This window comes from Lissotriton vulgaris, unplaced genomic scaffold (assembly GCF_964263255.1).
Source record: "Lissotriton vulgaris unplaced genomic scaffold, aLisVul1.2 SCAFFOLD_3894, whole genome shotgun sequence".
In the NCBI taxonomy this organism is placed as follows: Eukaryota; Metazoa; Chordata; class Amphibia; order Caudata; family Salamandridae; genus Lissotriton; species Lissotriton vulgaris.
In genome coordinates, this window is record NW_028243747.1 from 47,088 (window position 1) to 64,771 (window position 17,684).

At 49.5% G+C, this 17,684-nt stretch overlaps 1 pseudogene; it reads right to left on the reverse strand.

The window, feature by feature from the left end:
* Positions 1-9,702: 9,702 nt before the first annotated feature.
* On the reverse strand, positions 9,703-10,688 carry LOC147668239 (mortality factor 4-like protein 1 pseudogene; annotated as a pseudogene).
* Between the last annotated feature and the right edge of the window lie 6,996 nt (positions 10,689-17,684).

Below are 17,684 nucleotides of genomic sequence, written 5' to 3' on the forward strand. Positions count from 1 at the left end.
TGCAGTTCTTGTTGATTAGACGTAGGTCTGTGGGGGGTTTGTTCGAGGGGGTTATTTGGTACATGTGGTTGTCAATAAACACATCCAAGGGATTTACTGTATGGTCGTACACAAAGATTAATATTACTTTGAAATGTCGTTGTTGTACTGGAGCCGCAGTTGTTGAGTGACTAAAGGTGGTGGATCTGGAACAGAGGCGATGCTATCCGATGGAGCACTGTAGAGATGTACAAGGCCTAGCTCATGACCCCCATTGACAGCACTAAACTAAACATAATTACATGGAACGTACGGGGGCTGCGTGACCCGCATAAGAGACGCCAAATACTATCCTATCTTGACAGACACCAGGTACACGTAGCAATGCTGCAGGAGACACACTTCAACCCAAGACGTAACATCACATTTGCTTGTAAATGGGCGGCACACAGGATCTTTTCTTCTTTCTCTTCCTATGCGAGAGGTGTGGCGATTCTGGTTAAGAGGGGCACTCCGTTCACACTAACGGGAGCCACGTGGGATGCCTAGGGGAGATATTGCCTGACTTGGGGGAGGTTGGGGTCTGATTCTGTTACCCTGGCCTGCTGTTATGGTCCTAATGTGGACGACCCCCAGTTCATTACAGAACTATGATTGTGGACATTGGGTCCAACCATATTGTGTGGGGAGGTGACTAACATTGCGCGGAGTCCGGATATTGATAGGTCCCACCCAGCTCCCCATCATTACACAAAAGCCCGTGCCATGCTGCATTCCACACTCACGGACCACAATCTGATAGATGCGTGGAGACACTTGCACCCTAACGACCTAGAGGGAACCCACTTTACTGCGCATGCGGCTACTGGGGCGAGACTGGACTATATTTTCTTGAGTGTCGGGCTATGTCCAGCGATTTTACAAGTGCAACACTTAGCCAGGACTTACTCGGATCATGCACGGTACGGCTTACATTGTCCTCCACAGATTATGGTCCTCCCAGAAGCAGCTGGAGGTTGCAACCTACCATACTACTAGACACTGTGTTTCAGGAGGAGCTCAGAGAGGAGATCAAAGATTTTTTCATACGTAATAAGGATTCGGTAGATAGCGTAGAAATTATCTGGGAAGCTTTCAAAGTGACGTTACAAGGTTTTTGCATAGCAAAGGGTGCTGGGATGCTTAAAGATATTTTGAACACGTTACGTACACTTGAGACCAAACTTAAGTCATTGGAGAGCAGATTAGCTACTAGGCCGGATGGCATATCCAAAAACAATCTCAGTTTAGATCGAAACTCACAGCCTACATGGATGAGGCTCGCAGAGAGGCGAGATTTCGAGGGAAGTATTGGACGGCCCGCCGCTATGGCGAGGGGGAGAGGCCTGGGAAGGCGCTGGCAGAGACGATTCGGAGGTCATGAGGCTCTAATGTAATCCTAGAATTGGAAGGGTTGGACGGCATTGTATATAGGGACACTGCGAGCATACTTAATGCCTTCCCTGAGCACTACACAGCATTGTATACAACCACTAGGACGGGAAAATTGAACCTAGACGCATATTTGGACGATATATCGCTGGGGTGGTTGAACGATACACAGCAGACATTTGTGTGTGCCCCGTTTGAGCTTGACGAGGTCAGGAAAGCCATCATGCATATGCAGTCGGGTAAGCCCACTGGGTCGGATGGTATCCCAGTCGAGTTTTATAAAACCTATATTGATATGATGGCTCTGTAGGAGAGTAGGGTCTGCAATCCTATGATCACCCAGATTTTTTGCTTTTGTTTCACTGGTTTACGACTTTCTGTGGCTGTGGGCCTGCTAATCAGACCCACAGCCTAGCTGTTCTCTCACTAAATTACAACGTGTACCTTAGGTGCATTTACCAATTGGTACTGGGCCACCTTATCAGACCCTGTAACTCAGGGCATAGGTGTACCCAGGGCCTACCAGGGGCTGAAGCTTGTATTATGCCACCCCTGGCTGGCCATCTAAATTTGACACAACTGGCTGCACGACAGCTGGGGCAAGGTGGTGTGATCACCCTTTGCTTTAGATATAGTATACCTATATCTAACCCTAAAAATGGACACACAGATTCCTATCAGTCACTCCTATGGCAGGCCTTGACAATCCTGAAGGCAGAGTGCTTGGAATCGTGTGAGATGGTGCTCTGGCATGAGCTGAGCCCGTTTGCAGCTTGCGGAACCAAGTCCTAATAGCTGTTCCATGATAACGCGTACCATATACTCTTAAGTGCATTATAATCCTCGCGGTTAAATGCTATCTTTGGTATCGCTTTATCAAAACATTTCGAGTAAGGTTTCATACGAATTGGAATACTAACCCCTCGCCAATTCTGGCGACGGGGTTAGCATTCCTCCCTTCTAGAGGGACACGACATGTATGTAACTGTGAACCCCGGTTAAAGTTAACTCGAGCCTCAGCATCACAAAATGGATGCTGCCACCACAGACACAAGTCTGACCCCCTACAGCTGGGAGTCCTTCCAGCGAGGGGAGCTTGGACAAAGGGTTTCCTGTCAGGGGCGGTGCTCGCACCATCCCAGACAGGGTTTTGTGTATCCTGGGTAGGCAGGGCTTTTCAGGAAGGTGACTGCAAGTGGCACCCCGGTGCTCACTACGCATCTGCCGGCTAGAACCAGTTCCAGGGGCACACCAGCCCCTGGCCTGGGGAAAGTCCGGCATGGGAGAGGGGTGTAACCACCCCCCCTTCCTGGTCCCACCCCTAGGGCAGGACCTAGTCGCATACCCACCCCTTTCTTTAGGATAAAGGCAGGAGCGGGGACCCTTCCAAATTAGATCATCTTTGAATAAAGAAACCCCACGTAAGGAACTCTCGACTCTTCTCAAGATTTCTCCCTTGTGACTAAGGAGTAGTCACCCTGCATCCGCAGGCACCATCTAAGAACTCTGTGGTTTGCTGCACGTCTTTCCTCCGGAATCCGACTGACCAGCTCAACGAGACCCGGCTTCCCTGGCCCCTCTGACCTCTACCTACCTCTACAGCTAAGCTGAGAACCGTAGGTGCGACGAGACCTCGAGGGACCGGCCATCATCAGAACTGCACGACTTCTATCCAGCACGACCACCGAGGGATCCTCTGGTGAGTGCTTTGGGGTCTGAGAAGCCCCGACCCTGAGCCGCTCCAGCCCCGAAGTCCAGCTCCCCAGCATCCACGAGATCTGCGTGGGGCCCTTCTGCTTTTTGGCTGCTCACTGCGTTGTCTGGCTACTAGTCCGCTGGCTTGTGGCCTTCCCGACAACGCCCGACGACAACAACGCTGCTGGTCTGGTTGCTCCAGACTGGCCCTTGCTCCCTTCCAAAAGAGGAGCACCCCGGACCCTCCTGGTTCACTCAAGACGCCATTTTAGGTCCACCGCGTGGGCTTGAATTTGCCAAGACTTGTTGCCCCAATCCTGGGTCCAGCGACGTCGACAGCATCAACCATCGTGGGACAGCTCGCACCTCCATCCTGGTCGCCGACAACGCCTCCTGGTCCGTGAGTCTGCAGAGCCCAGCGTCGCCCACTCACCTGGTCGAGGTGACTACCATCCGGTGCCCTCCTGGTGCCATCTGATCACTGGCTAGTGGCTAAGAACTTGGTCCCCTCTGCTTTCAGGTGTCATCCATCTTCGATCCAGGCTTGGATCACTTCGAACAATCTTCACTGGTCGCCTGCCAGCAACTCTTTCTTCAGGCTCCTGGTTCGTCAACGAGGATTCCCGACGTCTGTACATATCCATGCAGCCGCAGCCCCTGGGCTAGGTAACTTCGGCATTTCGGTGCCCCAGCATAGCCTCACTATCCAAGGGTCCAGAGTCACTGTCGTTTTCGACCTACCTTATCGGGTTCGCCCGAGAACACTAACTTTGCTTTTACTAACTCCCATAGACTTTGTCCCGCATCCCGCGTGAGAGTGCACACTCTGCACCCGAGTCCCCTAGGCCTCCTACTAGTAATCTGAAGGTTCAGTAACGTTGTCCTAGCGATTCCAAAGCCTATTAGTCCAGTACTTACCTGCTAGTAATTTCGCATTCCACTTTCATAGTATATGGTTTTTCGTGCCCCTCGGGCATTTGTGTAAATTGTGCAACTTAAAATATTTTCGTAAGAGTTTTGTTGTGTGCTTAGTACCCTGTCCTCATAAAGAGTACAGGGCTGTTGTAATCTAAATAAATACACTGTTTATTTTCATAACACTTGTGTGGTGTCCTTTCACTTGGTGTTCAAGGGGTATATGTGATGGTATAACAGCTGGCTTAACACGCCCTCTAGAGTTTAGCCCGAAGACTGCTCTTGTCCATGCTACTAGGATAGCTGGTCTATCGGTTGACTTACAACCAATCACCATAAGGGTTGTTTGGACTGATACATAGTGATCACTAGAATAGTGAACACTGAATATCAGGCCAACTTCTCACATTGGTGAGCAGCGGTTGGGATTTGAGCTTGCTGTTGTTTTAGCACACGTATCCTAAGAATATCTTTGTGAAAGATCACATAGGTTAAGGTACATATAACTTAGCTTAGAATACTCTGAGTTCTACTGAACCAGCTGTTGTAGTTTAACAAAGCTTAGCACACCTTGACTACAACTCTTAGCAAGGGATCAGTAGGCAAACAAATAGTGTAGGTAGGTGCATCACTCACACCACACTAGAAGCATGTCTAACCACGGAGAGTCTTCAGAGACCCCTCTTGTGGTTGTGGACCCTCCACAGGTCCCTTCCAGATATGCTGCTCTTAGTTTCCAGGAGATGAGACAAGTGTGTACCTCCAGGAAACTAAAACAGGGTTCAAACCCTACCATTCCTTTTCTGATTGGTCTCTTAGAGACTTATGATGCTAGGAGGGCTGCTAACACAGATCCTTCTCATCCAGATGGGAACATGTCTCCCCTAGAGGGAACCCAGGGTGACCCTGACCGACACCTCCAGGCAGCAGACAGTGCTGAGGAGGGAGAGGAAGACGAGTTATCTGGGGATGAGGCAGAAACAGGTCAGGTAGAAGTCAGCAGACTCACTAGGACCAACTTAAGTAGGCACTAGAATGGATTTGGGGGACCCCCAGGGCCACTCTCAGGCAGACTTAACATTGGGAATGGATGAGTTAGATCTCTATCAAGAGGTTCTAATAGATCCATTCGAACCAATGGCTCTCAGGCCTCTTCTCATAGAGGGATGTCCTCCCCTAAGAGAAGGGAGCACAAAGCTAAAATGAGGGAAGCCAATCTGAGGATTGAAAGGGAAGAACTTGCCCTGGCCAAAGAGAGGCTTGCCTTTGCTAGAGAGCAAAAGTTAAGTGGACTAGATTCCACTGGTGGCAGCATTCTCCCAAGAGAGAACAGGAGTTTAGATACTAGACACCTGAGTAATATAGTGCCCCCCTTTAAACAAGGGGATGATATCCACAAATGGATAACTGCTTTGGAGAGGGCTTGCACTGTACAGTGTGTCCCCCAGAGTCAGTGGGCAGCTATCTTGTGGCTCTCCTTTGAATGTAAAGGTAGAGACAAGCTCCTCACTACTAGAGCTGAGGATGCTAATGATTACCAAGTCCTGAAAAATACACTGATAGATGGGTTTGGCCTAACCACTGAGCAGTACAGGTTGCTGGTCAGGGATACCCAGAAAACTCAGTCTCAGGATTGGTCTGACTTTGTAGATTGTGCCACTAAGGCTTTGGAGGGCTGGTTGCTGGGCAGTAAGGTTACTGATTATACAGGATTGTACAATCTGATCATGAGGGAACAGATTTTAAACAATTGTCAGAACCAGTTGTTGCATCAGCACCTTGTTGACTCGGATCTGTCCTCTCCCCAAGAATTGGGAAAGAAGGCAGACAGATGGGTCAGAACAAGGGTTAAGCAGAACCAGGGCCAGAACCAGGGTGGTCAGAAGAAAGCAGACCAGAAGGGTAAAGATACCAACGGCGAACAAAATGACCAGAAGTCTTCGACAGGTCCCCAACAATCCAAAGAGGGTGGGGGTCAGGCTTCCCAGAAGAAGAAGAATCAAGAAGGCCAGTCTAAAAGGTGGTGCCAATACTGTAAAAGTAAAACTCACTGGTGTAGTGAGTGCACCAAGAAAGGAGGGCAAACTCCTGCCACTGCAGCCCCTAAGGCAACTGCACCCCCTAGTACAGCCAGCAGTGGTAGTGCACCTCCCAAGGGATTAGTTGGGTTAACCTTGGGTTCTGAGGGGTATGACAACTTAGTTGGCACACTCACTCAGGCTGTCCTTGTCTGTACAGGGGATGTGGATATATCCCCTAATGTCAGTCCCAATACTTTGGGCAAATACAGACAGACACCTTTGATAAATGGCAAAATGGCTCAGGCCTATAGGGACACTTGTGCCAGTGTCACCATGGTGACACCTAACTTTGTGGACCCTGGACATATCATGCCAGGTACAGATTTCCTGGTGACCAATGCCAGCAACGTCACTACCAGTCATAGTATGGCGATTGTTGCTTTCTCCTGGGGAGGGGTAAATGGCCAAAAGAAGGTTGTAGTTAGTTCAGACCTCCCAGTGGATTGTTTGTTGGGCAATGATTTGGAGTCCTCACAATGGTCAGAAGTGGAGCAGAGGACTCACATGGAGATGTTAGGTTTGCCAGCACATGTGCTTGCTGTGACTAGGTCACAGGCCAGAAGATGCCCCACTGAACAGGTGCTGGATCCTGGAACAATGGACCAGACACTTTCCAAGAAGAAGAGCAGGAGGGTTAAGGCAATGCCTTCCCCCTTGCCCCAGGTTGAGGATCAAGTCTCAGAGCAGGCTGACCTACAGGAACTGAGGAAAACTGAGCCTAAGGAATTTGAACTTGATCAAGTTGAATTTCTGGGCTCAGGGGGGACCCTCCAGAGCAGACCTGGGGAAGGAACAGTTAGCCTGCCCTTCTCTTGAACCCCTCAGACAGCAGGCCGCTGCTGAGGCTGCAGGGAACGCCACAGGTGCCCACAAGGTATACTGGGAAGATGGACTCCTATATTCTGAGGCAAGAGACCCCAAGCCTGGTGCAACCAGGAGGCTGGTCATCCCCTTGTCTCTGAGAGGTTTCCTTCTCACCTTGGCCCAGGAGATTCCCCTTGCAGGTCACTTAGGCCAGAACAAGACTTGGGACAGAATTGTCTCACACTTTCACTGGCCTCACATGAATGAAGATACCAAGGAGTTTTGTCGCTCCTGTGTCACTTGCCAAGCCAGTGGTAAGTCAGGTGGCACCACAAAGGCCCCCCTTATACCAATGCCTGTGGTGGGGGTGCCCTTTGAAAGGGTGGGGATTGACATTGTTGGACCAATGGAACCCCAAACAGCATCAGGGCACAAGTTTATACTGGTGGTGGTGGACCATGCCACCAGGTATCCTGAAGCTATTCCCCTTAGGACCACTACAGCACCTGTTGTGGCAAGAGCCCTAGTTGGAGTGTTCTCCAGAGTGGGCTTCCCTAAGGAGGTTGTCTCTGACAGAGGTGCAAACTTCATGTCAAGCTACTTAACTGCTATGTAGAAGGAATGTGGTGTCAACTACAAGTTCACCACACCCTATCACCCACAATGCAATGGGCTCGTTGAAAGGTTCAACAGGACCCTAAAAGGGATGATCCATGGACTACCTGAAAAGCTCAGGCGTAGATGGGATGTCCTGATACCCTGCCTTTTATTCGCTTATAGAGAGGTCCCACAGAAGGGGGTTGGCTACAGCCCTTTTGAACTTTTGTATGAACATCCTGTAAGAGGACCTCTGTGTTTGGTAAAGGAAGGATGGGAGAGACCTCTCAAAAAGCCTGCAACCAGCATAGTGGACTATGTACTTGGTCTCCGCTCCCGGATGGCTGAGTACATGGAAAAGGCATCTGAAAACCTTAAGGCCAGCGAAGAACTCCAAAAAGCTTGGCATGACCAAAAGGCTGTCCTGACTGTCTATCAGCCTGGGCAGAAGGTGTGGGTGTTGGAGCCAGTGGCCCTAGCAGCACTCAAAGACAAATGGTCTGGGCCCCACACAATTCTTGAGCAAAAGGGAGAGGTCACCTACCTGGTGGACCTTGGAACTCCCAGAAGCCCCCACAGGGTGCTTCATGTGAACAGGCTCAAAGCATATGTCGACAGGAAGGACATGAGCTTGCTCATGGCCATAGATGAGGGACAGGAGGATGAGAGTGATCCTCTCCCAGACCTGCTCACTCAGAATCCTGATGATGGATCAGTAGATGGTGTTGTCTTTTGTGGCAGCCTCTCTGAACATCAACAGAAGGATTGCAAACAAGTTCTTCAATCCTTCAGGCATGTGTTCTCTCTAACACCCAGTCAGACCAATTGGTGTACCCATGAGGTTGACACTGATGACAGCTTGCCAGTTAAGAGTAAAATCTACAGGCAGCCTGATCATGTTAGAGACTGCATCAAAACAGAAGTGCAGAAAATGTTGGAGTTGGGAGCAATGTTCCCTCTAATTATTTTCCTCTGTGTGCGGCAGAGTAAGGTCTCTGTGCGCTGCAACCAAGGCTATGTGCGCCAAGAACCTGACCGCGCTTGTAGACCAGGGCTTTGAGTGGGATGAAAATTCTCGGGGATCTTACAAAGGGGCGTAACCAATGCAATTAAGGGTGTGGCTTCAAAACAATTAAGCTATAAATGAGTGCATCATATAGTATGACAGCCTACTGATATTTTGCTGCTTCTGTCATTGCCTCCCCTCACTCACCCCTTGGATGCGGTTGCATCAGAGAAGCCAGCGCGTGAGCAGCGTTCTGAATGGGCTCCGATCTCACCCCAGAGAGGCCAAAGAGTGAATGTGTGGCTCCATTTGCTCCAGTTATCGAGCTGCCGGCAAAATAAGTGGGGGGATGCCGTCCACCCGCATGGTACCCCGACTCGAGCCCTGGCCAAGACAATTGGCTTTATCAATAGTTGTTTTTTTAATCAAGTTGTATATATTAATGAAAATGCTTCTGCTCTTGTGGTTGGGGTTGTGGCTTAATGATTGAGCTGTCGATTTTGGAGATGGGTTTTTAGTCTCAGGTCAGCCTAAAATCCTGTGATTCTGAGCAAACCAATGAATCTCCCCATGCATACAAAAAAATATATTATAATAAATCATGTAAAGCGCTGCAATACTTTTTCGGTTGAGTTTGCACTATATAAAAACTTGCTGCATTTCTTTTCTCCATGTTGTGTGGTGCAAACAAGACTCAAAACCCCTCCATAAATATACTCCTAAGTATCTCTCATTACTTTTTCACTTGAGGGCTTACTAGCATAAAAAAATTATGTGAGAGACCAGCGAGCACAGCGTCACTGCTCCATGCATCTCCTCAACACAGCTGTGGTACCGGGGGTCCTCAGCAGGGGCGTAGCTAGAGCTTGTGGCACCCGGGGCTATCCCTTAGATTGCCACCCCTTGGGGGGGGGAATGGGGAAAAAGGCCGGTGAGCACTTGAAAGATGTCCGAGAGACACTTAGTATTGCTGCTAATAGTTACCTCGATCATGCAAGTTACATGCACGTACATGAGGGATTTTAATTTTTGCCCCTGAGAAAGTGTGACTTCTAGATGTTAAAATGTCACTCATAATTACAATGAAATTCTGAAAGTGCCACACACAGCAATCTGAAACCTAGGCAGCTATCATGGATGGGCCACAGACTCAGCCACCCACCCCTCTGAATCTGCTGCTGCTCTCCTCTTACCTCACTCGCTCCAAGCTGGGAACAATACTAGCGCATTCTTTGCAAGGTACTTCAGAAAAGCATGCAAATAGTTCAATAATAAAGCCAGACTCTTCTCATCCAGAGGTGTGTAGGCAAGCATTGCACCAATACAAACAGTCTTAAAAGGTGAGGCGCTCTATAGACGCGTGGCATCTGTGCATCTGGATGATCAGCCAGAATTTCTGCATACCGTGGCCTCACAAACTTGTACAGCAGCTGTGTGCCGAGCATCACGTTAAAGTATTCCTTAATTCCAGCAACCACTTTGTTCACTGCATACTCCTTGTTATCTGTGTTGCCTCGCAATTTCTTGTAATTTGCATAATCCTCCAAAATGGCATCAACACTTTTTTTTAGCAGGGAGATAGAAGAGCTGCTTTTGCCTAGTTATCAAGCCCCAGTCATCAACCAGCCACGGTTTGAGTTCCACTGGAGTCTTTACTTTCACTTCAACTCTGTCCATAAACGTTTCCTCATTTTCCACGCTGGGGTCTACACGAGCTCTCTTCTTACGTGGGGGTTGAGGTGCTTCACTCGTACTACTGCCTTCTCCAGCCCCTGGAGTTTTCTGTTTATTTTTCTTTGTTTTTACTTCCACATGTTTCTGCTACGGACCCCCGGCCTTCTTTGGTGCTGCACCTCTCATTTTTCTCTCTGCATACTGCTCCTGATTAGCCTTTTGAAGTCCCTTCTGCTTCTGCAGGTTGGTTTCCACGTAGTTGAGTACTCTGCTCTCTGCCACCCACTCATCCCAGTTCTTATTCCAACCGCTGTAATGTATAATGTATTTCACTTGACTTGTTTCGCCTTTATGGAAACCTTCACACACTTGGCTTCATAAAGGAGAGGTCTGTGGAAACACAAAACGCGCTCCCTTCTCAACTCAAGCAGTGATAAATCTGGAGTCTCCTTACTAAAAAGCCTTGCACTGATGCAACTGTCCTTCAAAAGCAGGCGGTGTGCTTTTTTTATTTACCTTCGGTAAATTTGGGCCTGGGCTCCTGCTTCGGCACCATTTATACTACCTGATGAGTGACATTTCAATGACTATGAGTGACACTCGCCAGCAAGTTTACCTAGACTGATTAAATGATACAAATCACCAAGTGTTAACTGTATCCAATCCTGGTGTGGAGCGTATTTACAACCTGTCTGTACATTAGCTTGTACTGTGCACAACATGAAAATAGCCTAGCGTTTAGAGTTTGAGTCTCTGCCTCGAGCATGCACTCAGCAATGCTACAAAGTGTGCTGATGTCCTATTCATCAATGGCTATCCTTCAATATGTGAGTGACCCATCATGACTATCTGAATGTATCCACATCACATGATTATCAAATTATTGTCAACTTATTATAAACGTATTGTCTTACCATCATCCAGGTATGCATGTCAGTTGCCTGCTGATGAAACCCTGGACATCTTCAGAGGCAGTAGATTGGGCTCCCATAACTAACTAGTTCTGGCCTTGCGCTTTTGGGTTTACCATTGCAGGCAGCGACTTTGAAGTGCAAGGCTGGCTGTAGGCAGGCAGGCAGGCTCAGGCTGCAAGCCAATGTTGGACAGGGCAATTCGGTTTGCCTGTCCGAGAGATGAGGCGTGGACTCCGATGGGGCAGGGTTAGAGATAGGAATGGCGTACTTCACCCCATCATTGCCTGAGCAGCCATGGATGGACTTGGGATGGGACACTCCTAACTTGGTCAAACCACAAAAGGTTTGTGAAATCGCTCCTTGTGTGCTCTGGGGAGCCTGAAAAATCCCTAATGGATTTTAAAATTTCAAGAACCTCCGCTAGAGCTGGAAGCTCACTCAGAGCAGGGCTGGCAAAAATGTCCAAGCCAGCCCTGCTCCTTCCCTTCTTTTGCTCTCTATCTCTATCCATCCATTCTCTGTCTCTCCCCTCTCTCTTCTTCTTCTGATCGCTTATGTCTCTCTCTAGCCACACCATTCTCCCTCCCTCGCACTTTGATCTGTTTTCCCTCTCAGCTCTCTCTCCCTCTTTCCCTCTGTCTCCTAAAAGCCCCTGCTGCGTGAGCTGCCGTTAACCTAGAGGAGCTGGAGACCGGCACGAGCTGCCGGTCCAGGACCGTCAGAGCCTGGCCTGCCATAGACGTTCCCTTAATGTGTGTGGCGTGTTTGTAATGATCCTTTAAGAGTCAGATTTAGTAACAAACAGCATTTCCTAGGCAGTCCTGCTAAGCTAGGGTAAGTCAGAGCGAAAGTTGAAAAAAATTCGATCAACATTTATACATTTCAAAAAGTTATTTTGACATTCAAGAAAAATTAAAAAGTTGAATCTTGAAATGGTACTTAACAGAGCACTATATAACTGTGCACATCTATTTAAAAAAACACACACACACATCCTCGTAGATTTTACCCGATTATTCACCTCTCCATGCGTGGTGGTGTGTTTCATTTCCATTTCTCTGGTCATACAAACTGTGGCTCGAGCTTCAGTGAAAAATATTATCCTCAGAGCCATCATGACGTTTTGGTGGAAAAATCGGACATTTCAAGTGCGATTTATGTTTTGTATAGAATAGATGGCTTTCTTCCTCCATGCCTTGAAAAAATTCACACACACCTTCTGATCTCCAGGGGCTAATGGCACAACAAACAATTCATAATAAACGAGCCCTGCACCGCGCTTTGATCTTGGAGGAGGTCGGTATGCAAACCAAACCCGGGAGCACAGATAATTTGGAACTGTTTATTGCCAGCAAGATACGCCCCTCTCTAACTCCGGACCAGGGCTGGGCACACACTTACTTGAAAAGAAAATGCAACTGCGGCCTGCTCGAGAGCAGCTGCTTTTCACGCGATGCCTTCCGCCTAGCACGCCTCTCCCTGTTGGGTCCGGCCTCCCACATCAGGCTCATTCTCAGTTCAGCAGAGCTCCTTCCCATCATGGACTCACGAAAGTGAAAGCATACCGCGCTACTGTGGGGCCGGCGAATCAATACAGTTTAGATTGTAAAGTTGGCAACTCGGAGCCCAGTCCCCTAAGAAGTCTCCCGTGCAGCGCCGCCTCAAAAATGGTGCCGCCTGGGGCGGACCGCCCCCCTCGCCCCTAGCTACCCCATCGGTCCTCAGTCCCTCTCTCCCCGATGCTCCAGGCCGGTGAACCGGACCTTGCTGCCCTCAAGTGCCATCCCTACTTTACAAATGCCCTCAATCAGCCCGCAGCCTCTCTCTATTCGGAAAAGCCACGCATCAATTCCAAAAGCATTACGTGTGCTTTACACGTCATGCTTTTGGACTTGCTGCATTTCTTTTCTAAATAGAGCGCAGCTGGGTGCTGATTGCGGGCCGTTGTGAAAATATTGCTGTTAATTGCTGCACTCTCATGTGCTGCAATTAACAGCAATATTTTCACAACGGCCCGCAATCAGCACCCAGCTGCGCTCTATTTAGAAAAGAAATGCAGCAAGTCCAAAAGCATGACGTGTAAAGCACACGTAATGCTTTTGGAATTGATGCGTGGCTTTTCCGAATAGAGAGAGGCTGCGGGCTGATTGAGGGCATTTCTAAGGCCTCAGGCAACCAGTAAATTGCCGTTTTTCGCCGCTCGCGTTGTGAAAGCGGGCGGCGGCCAGAACGTGTGCGCGCTTCACAAGAGGCACTGCGCGCTCTGTGCCTTAAAGGTGCGCGGGCGCCCAGCCGCGCGGGTTAGAGGGAACACTGGTTGGGAGTCATTGAACCCTCAGATAGCCCTTGGGCTAGTCCCGTAGTTCTAGTGCCAAAGCCTCACACCCAGGGTGGTAAGAAAGAGATGAGGTTTTGCATAGACTACAGAGGTCTCAATGCAGTCACTAAGACTGATGCCCACCCAATACCAAGGGCAGATAAACTTATAGATAGATTGGCTTCTGCCAACTACTTAAGTACTTTTGACCTGACAGCTGGGTATTGGCAAATCAGGTTAGCTGAGGATGCCAAGCCCAAGACAGCATTTTCAACCCCTGGTGGACATTATCAATTTGTGGTAATGCCCTTTGGTCTGAAAAATGCACCTGCCACCTTCCAAAGGCTGGTGAATCATGTTCTCACTGGGCTGGATGACTTCTGTGCAGCGTATCTTGATGATATAGCTGTCTTTAGCTCCACCTGGGAGGATCACCTGGTCCACCTTAGGAAAGTGTTAGAGGCACTGCAAGCAGCAGGTCTCACTATCAAGGCCACAAAGTACCTGATAGGGCAGACACAGGTTGCATACCTGGGCCACCTTGTAGGTGGAGGCCAAGTTCAGCCACTGGAGAGCAAGATACAGTCAATCAGGGACTGGGCTCCTCCAACCACCCAGACTCAGGTTCGAGCTTTCTTGGGCCTGACTGGTTACTACAGAAAGTTTGTCAGGAATTATGGATCAATTGTGACTCCACTTAATGAACTGACAAGTAAGAAAATGCCAAAGAAAGTTCAGTGGACAGCGAGCTGTCAAAAAGCATTCGATGACCTAAAGCAGGCCATGTGCACAGCACCTATCCTCAAGAGTCCAGACTACTCCAAACCATTCATTGTCCAAACAGATGCTTCTGAGTTGGGTGTGGGAGCTGTTCTATCTCAACTGAATTTTGATGGTAATGACCAGCTCATTGCTTTTATAAGCAGAAGGCTGACCCCCAGAGAGAAAAATTGGTCAGCTATTGAGAGGGAGGCCTTTGCTGTGGTTTGGGCCCTGAAGAAACTGAGGCCATACTTGTTTGGCACTCATTTCAAGATTCAGACCGACCATAAGCCCCTCTTATGGCTAAATCAGATGAAGGGTGAAATCCCCAAACTGCTTAGGTGGTCCATTTCCCTACAGGGGATGGATTTTACAGTGGAGCATAGACCTGGCACTGATCATGGCAGTGCAGATGGGCTCTCCAGGTATTTCCACTTAGAGCAAGAAGACTCACCTGGTCAAGGTTAGTTTATTGTCCCAAAGTTTGGGGGGGGGGGCATGTAGGAGAGTAGGGTCTGCAATCCTATGATCACCCAGATTTTTTGTTTTTGTTTCACTGGTTTACGACTTTCTCTGGCTGTGGGCCTGCTAATCAGACCCACAGCCTAGCTGTTCTCTCACTAAATTACAACGTGTACCTTAGGTGCATTTACCAATTGGTACTGGGCCACCTTATCAGACCCTGTAACTCAGGGCATATGTGTACCCAGGGCCTACCAGGGGCTGAAGCATGTATTATGCCACCCCTGGCTGGCCATCTAAATCTGACACAACTGGCTGCACGACAGCTGGGGCAAGGTGGTGTAATCACCCTTTGCTTTAGATATAGTATATGTGAGAAGTTGGCCTGGTATATAATGCTCACTAGTTCTAGTGATCACTTTGTACCATGCCAAGCAACCCTTATGATGATGGTTGTAATTCAACCTTGTAGACCAGTTATCCTAGTGGTAACGTGGACAAAGCAGTCTTAGGCTAAACTCTGAAAGGCATGTGAAGCCAGCTGTTATACCATACACAACCCCCTTGAATACCAAATGAAAGGGACACCACACAGATATATATTGAAAATATATATTGATTTATTAACTATTAAAATCCCCTGGACTCTTTATGAGCACAGAAGCACAAGCGTTAAATCACAAGACAGTTTAAAATACACAAAAGTTGCACAATATGGATGAGCCCTAGGGGCCACCTAAACCATATACTAAATAAGTGGTATAAGGGATACCAGGAGGAAAGTGAAGAGGCCTAGGGCCTTGGGAATCGCTGGAGCTATTCGAGACTGGAGTTAACTAAGTCGGGAAAGGCCCACGGGACTCGGGTGCAGTGTCCAAAGTGCACGCACTTCTCAATACAAAGTCTATGGTGCGTAAAAAGCACAAAGTTAGAAAGTTAGGAACCTTCCGAGTGACCTACGGAGCTGAAACTAAAAACACAGGCCCTTGGGATGTGTACCAGTGCAGGAGCACCGGCGGAGCTGAGTTACCTCACCCACAGGAAGCGGGTGCACAGGGTCGAAGATGTGTCGGGTTTCGTCACGCTGGTCGATGGTGCTTGGAGCAGGAGATGCTGCAGGCGGCTCGATGAGAAGAGTTCCGGTGGATCCAAGGGTGGATCTGTAGATGTGAAGACCTGAAAGCAGAGGGGACAGTGTTCAAAGTCACTAGCCAGTGACTGCCGTGGAACCAGAGTGGAACCAGGTGATGTCGGGTGCAAACAGGCGTTGTCGGGTAGCTTCTTTCTGCAGCCACGTGGATACCCGGGGTCGAGGACGTCCAGGAGTCGGTCACGAGCTGTCCCACGTAGGCTTCTCGCTGTTGGCGGTGTCGGCGACCTGATCGGAGCAAACAGGCCTTGGCAAATGCAAGCCACGCAGAAGTTGAAAGATGCTGTTCACTCGGACCAGCAAGGTCAGAGCGGGTGCTCCTTTTCACAGGAGCTTGGGTAGGTCTGGAGCAACCAGACCTGCTGTTTAAATCTTCGGGTTCGTCGCCAAGATGGCCGCTGGCCGCGTGGCTAGTGGCCGGGATGGCGCGTCGAGTGGCACAATGCAAAAGGGCCCCACGCAGATCGTGGAGATGCTGGAGGGCTGATCTTCGGTGCAAGGGCTGCTCGGTGGTGGGGGTTCTCAATCCCCAAAGCACAACGTCGAGGATGCCTCAGAAGCTGCGCAGTCAGCTTTTCGGGTGTCTTTCAAGAGGTCCGGTCCCACGTCACTCTGTGCCTCCACGGGTCCCTTCTTTGCAGGGACTGTGGATCGGGCTCTGAGAGGTCTGGGAATCTGGTTCTTGTCGGGCTCTGGGCTCGGGCTCCGGCGGGAGGCGGCGGCAAAGCAGACGTCGAGTTGCTGGTTGGTACCTGTGTTCACAGGGTGGTCACTCCTTGGCCACAAGGGAGATTCTTCTTCAGTCTTCTGTGCAGCAGAATGTCGAAGTCCAGTCTTCTTCTTAGTTTTAAGTTGATTTCGGGATGATCTGCTGTGCAATGGCACTGCTCCCCCTCTTATTCCAATCTAGGGGGTGGATCACCTACTAGGTCCCTCCTCTGGGAGGAACCAGGAAGGGGGGCGGTTACACCCCCTTTCCTTTGTCCAGCTCCGCGCCAGGACTGGGGCTGGAAGGCCCCAGAACCGGTTTGGGCTGGCCTATGCACGGGGACACCTTGTGTGCCCCGGGCATGTCTGATTCTATTCAGCCCTGTCCTACCCAATACACAAAATCCTGTCTGGGGTGGTGCTCGCACCTCCCAAGGCAGGAAACCCTTTGTCCAGGCCACCATCTGCCGAGTTTCGGTCAGCAGCAGGAGGCCAGACTTGTGTCTGTGGTGGCAGCATCCATTTTGTGATGCTGAGGCTCTGTTTAACTTTAACCGGGGTTAAGGCTACACACATGTCGTGTCCCTCTAGAAGGGTGGAATGCTATCCCCGTCGCCAGAACTGGCGAGGGGATAGTATTCCAATTCGTATGACACCTTACTCGACATGTTTTGATAAAGCCAAACCAAAGATAGCATTTAACCGCGAGGATTATAATGCACTTAAGAGTATATGGTATGGCAATATCCCGGAACAGCTTAGGGAGTGGTTCCCGACAGCTGCAGACAGGCTCAGCTCATGCTAGAGCACCATCTCACATATTTCCAAGCACTCTGCCTCCAGGATTGATGAGGCCTTCCATAGGAGTGGCTGATAGGAACATATGTGTCCAGTTTAGGGTTAGGCACAGACATACTGTACCTAAGTAAGAGGTGGTTACACCGACTTACCCCAGCTGAGTGATCAGCCAGTTGTGTCACAGATGGAGGCCAGGCCAGGGGTGGCACAATACGTGCTGCAGCCCCTGGTAGGCCTTGGATACACCTATGCCCTGGGCACCTAGGGTGCACTATTACAGGGGCTCATAAGGTGAACCAGTTCCAATTCGTAATACACCTAAAGTGCATTGGCATCAATTTAGAGAGAGAACAGCAGGCTGTGGGTCTGATTAGCAGGCCCACAGCCACAT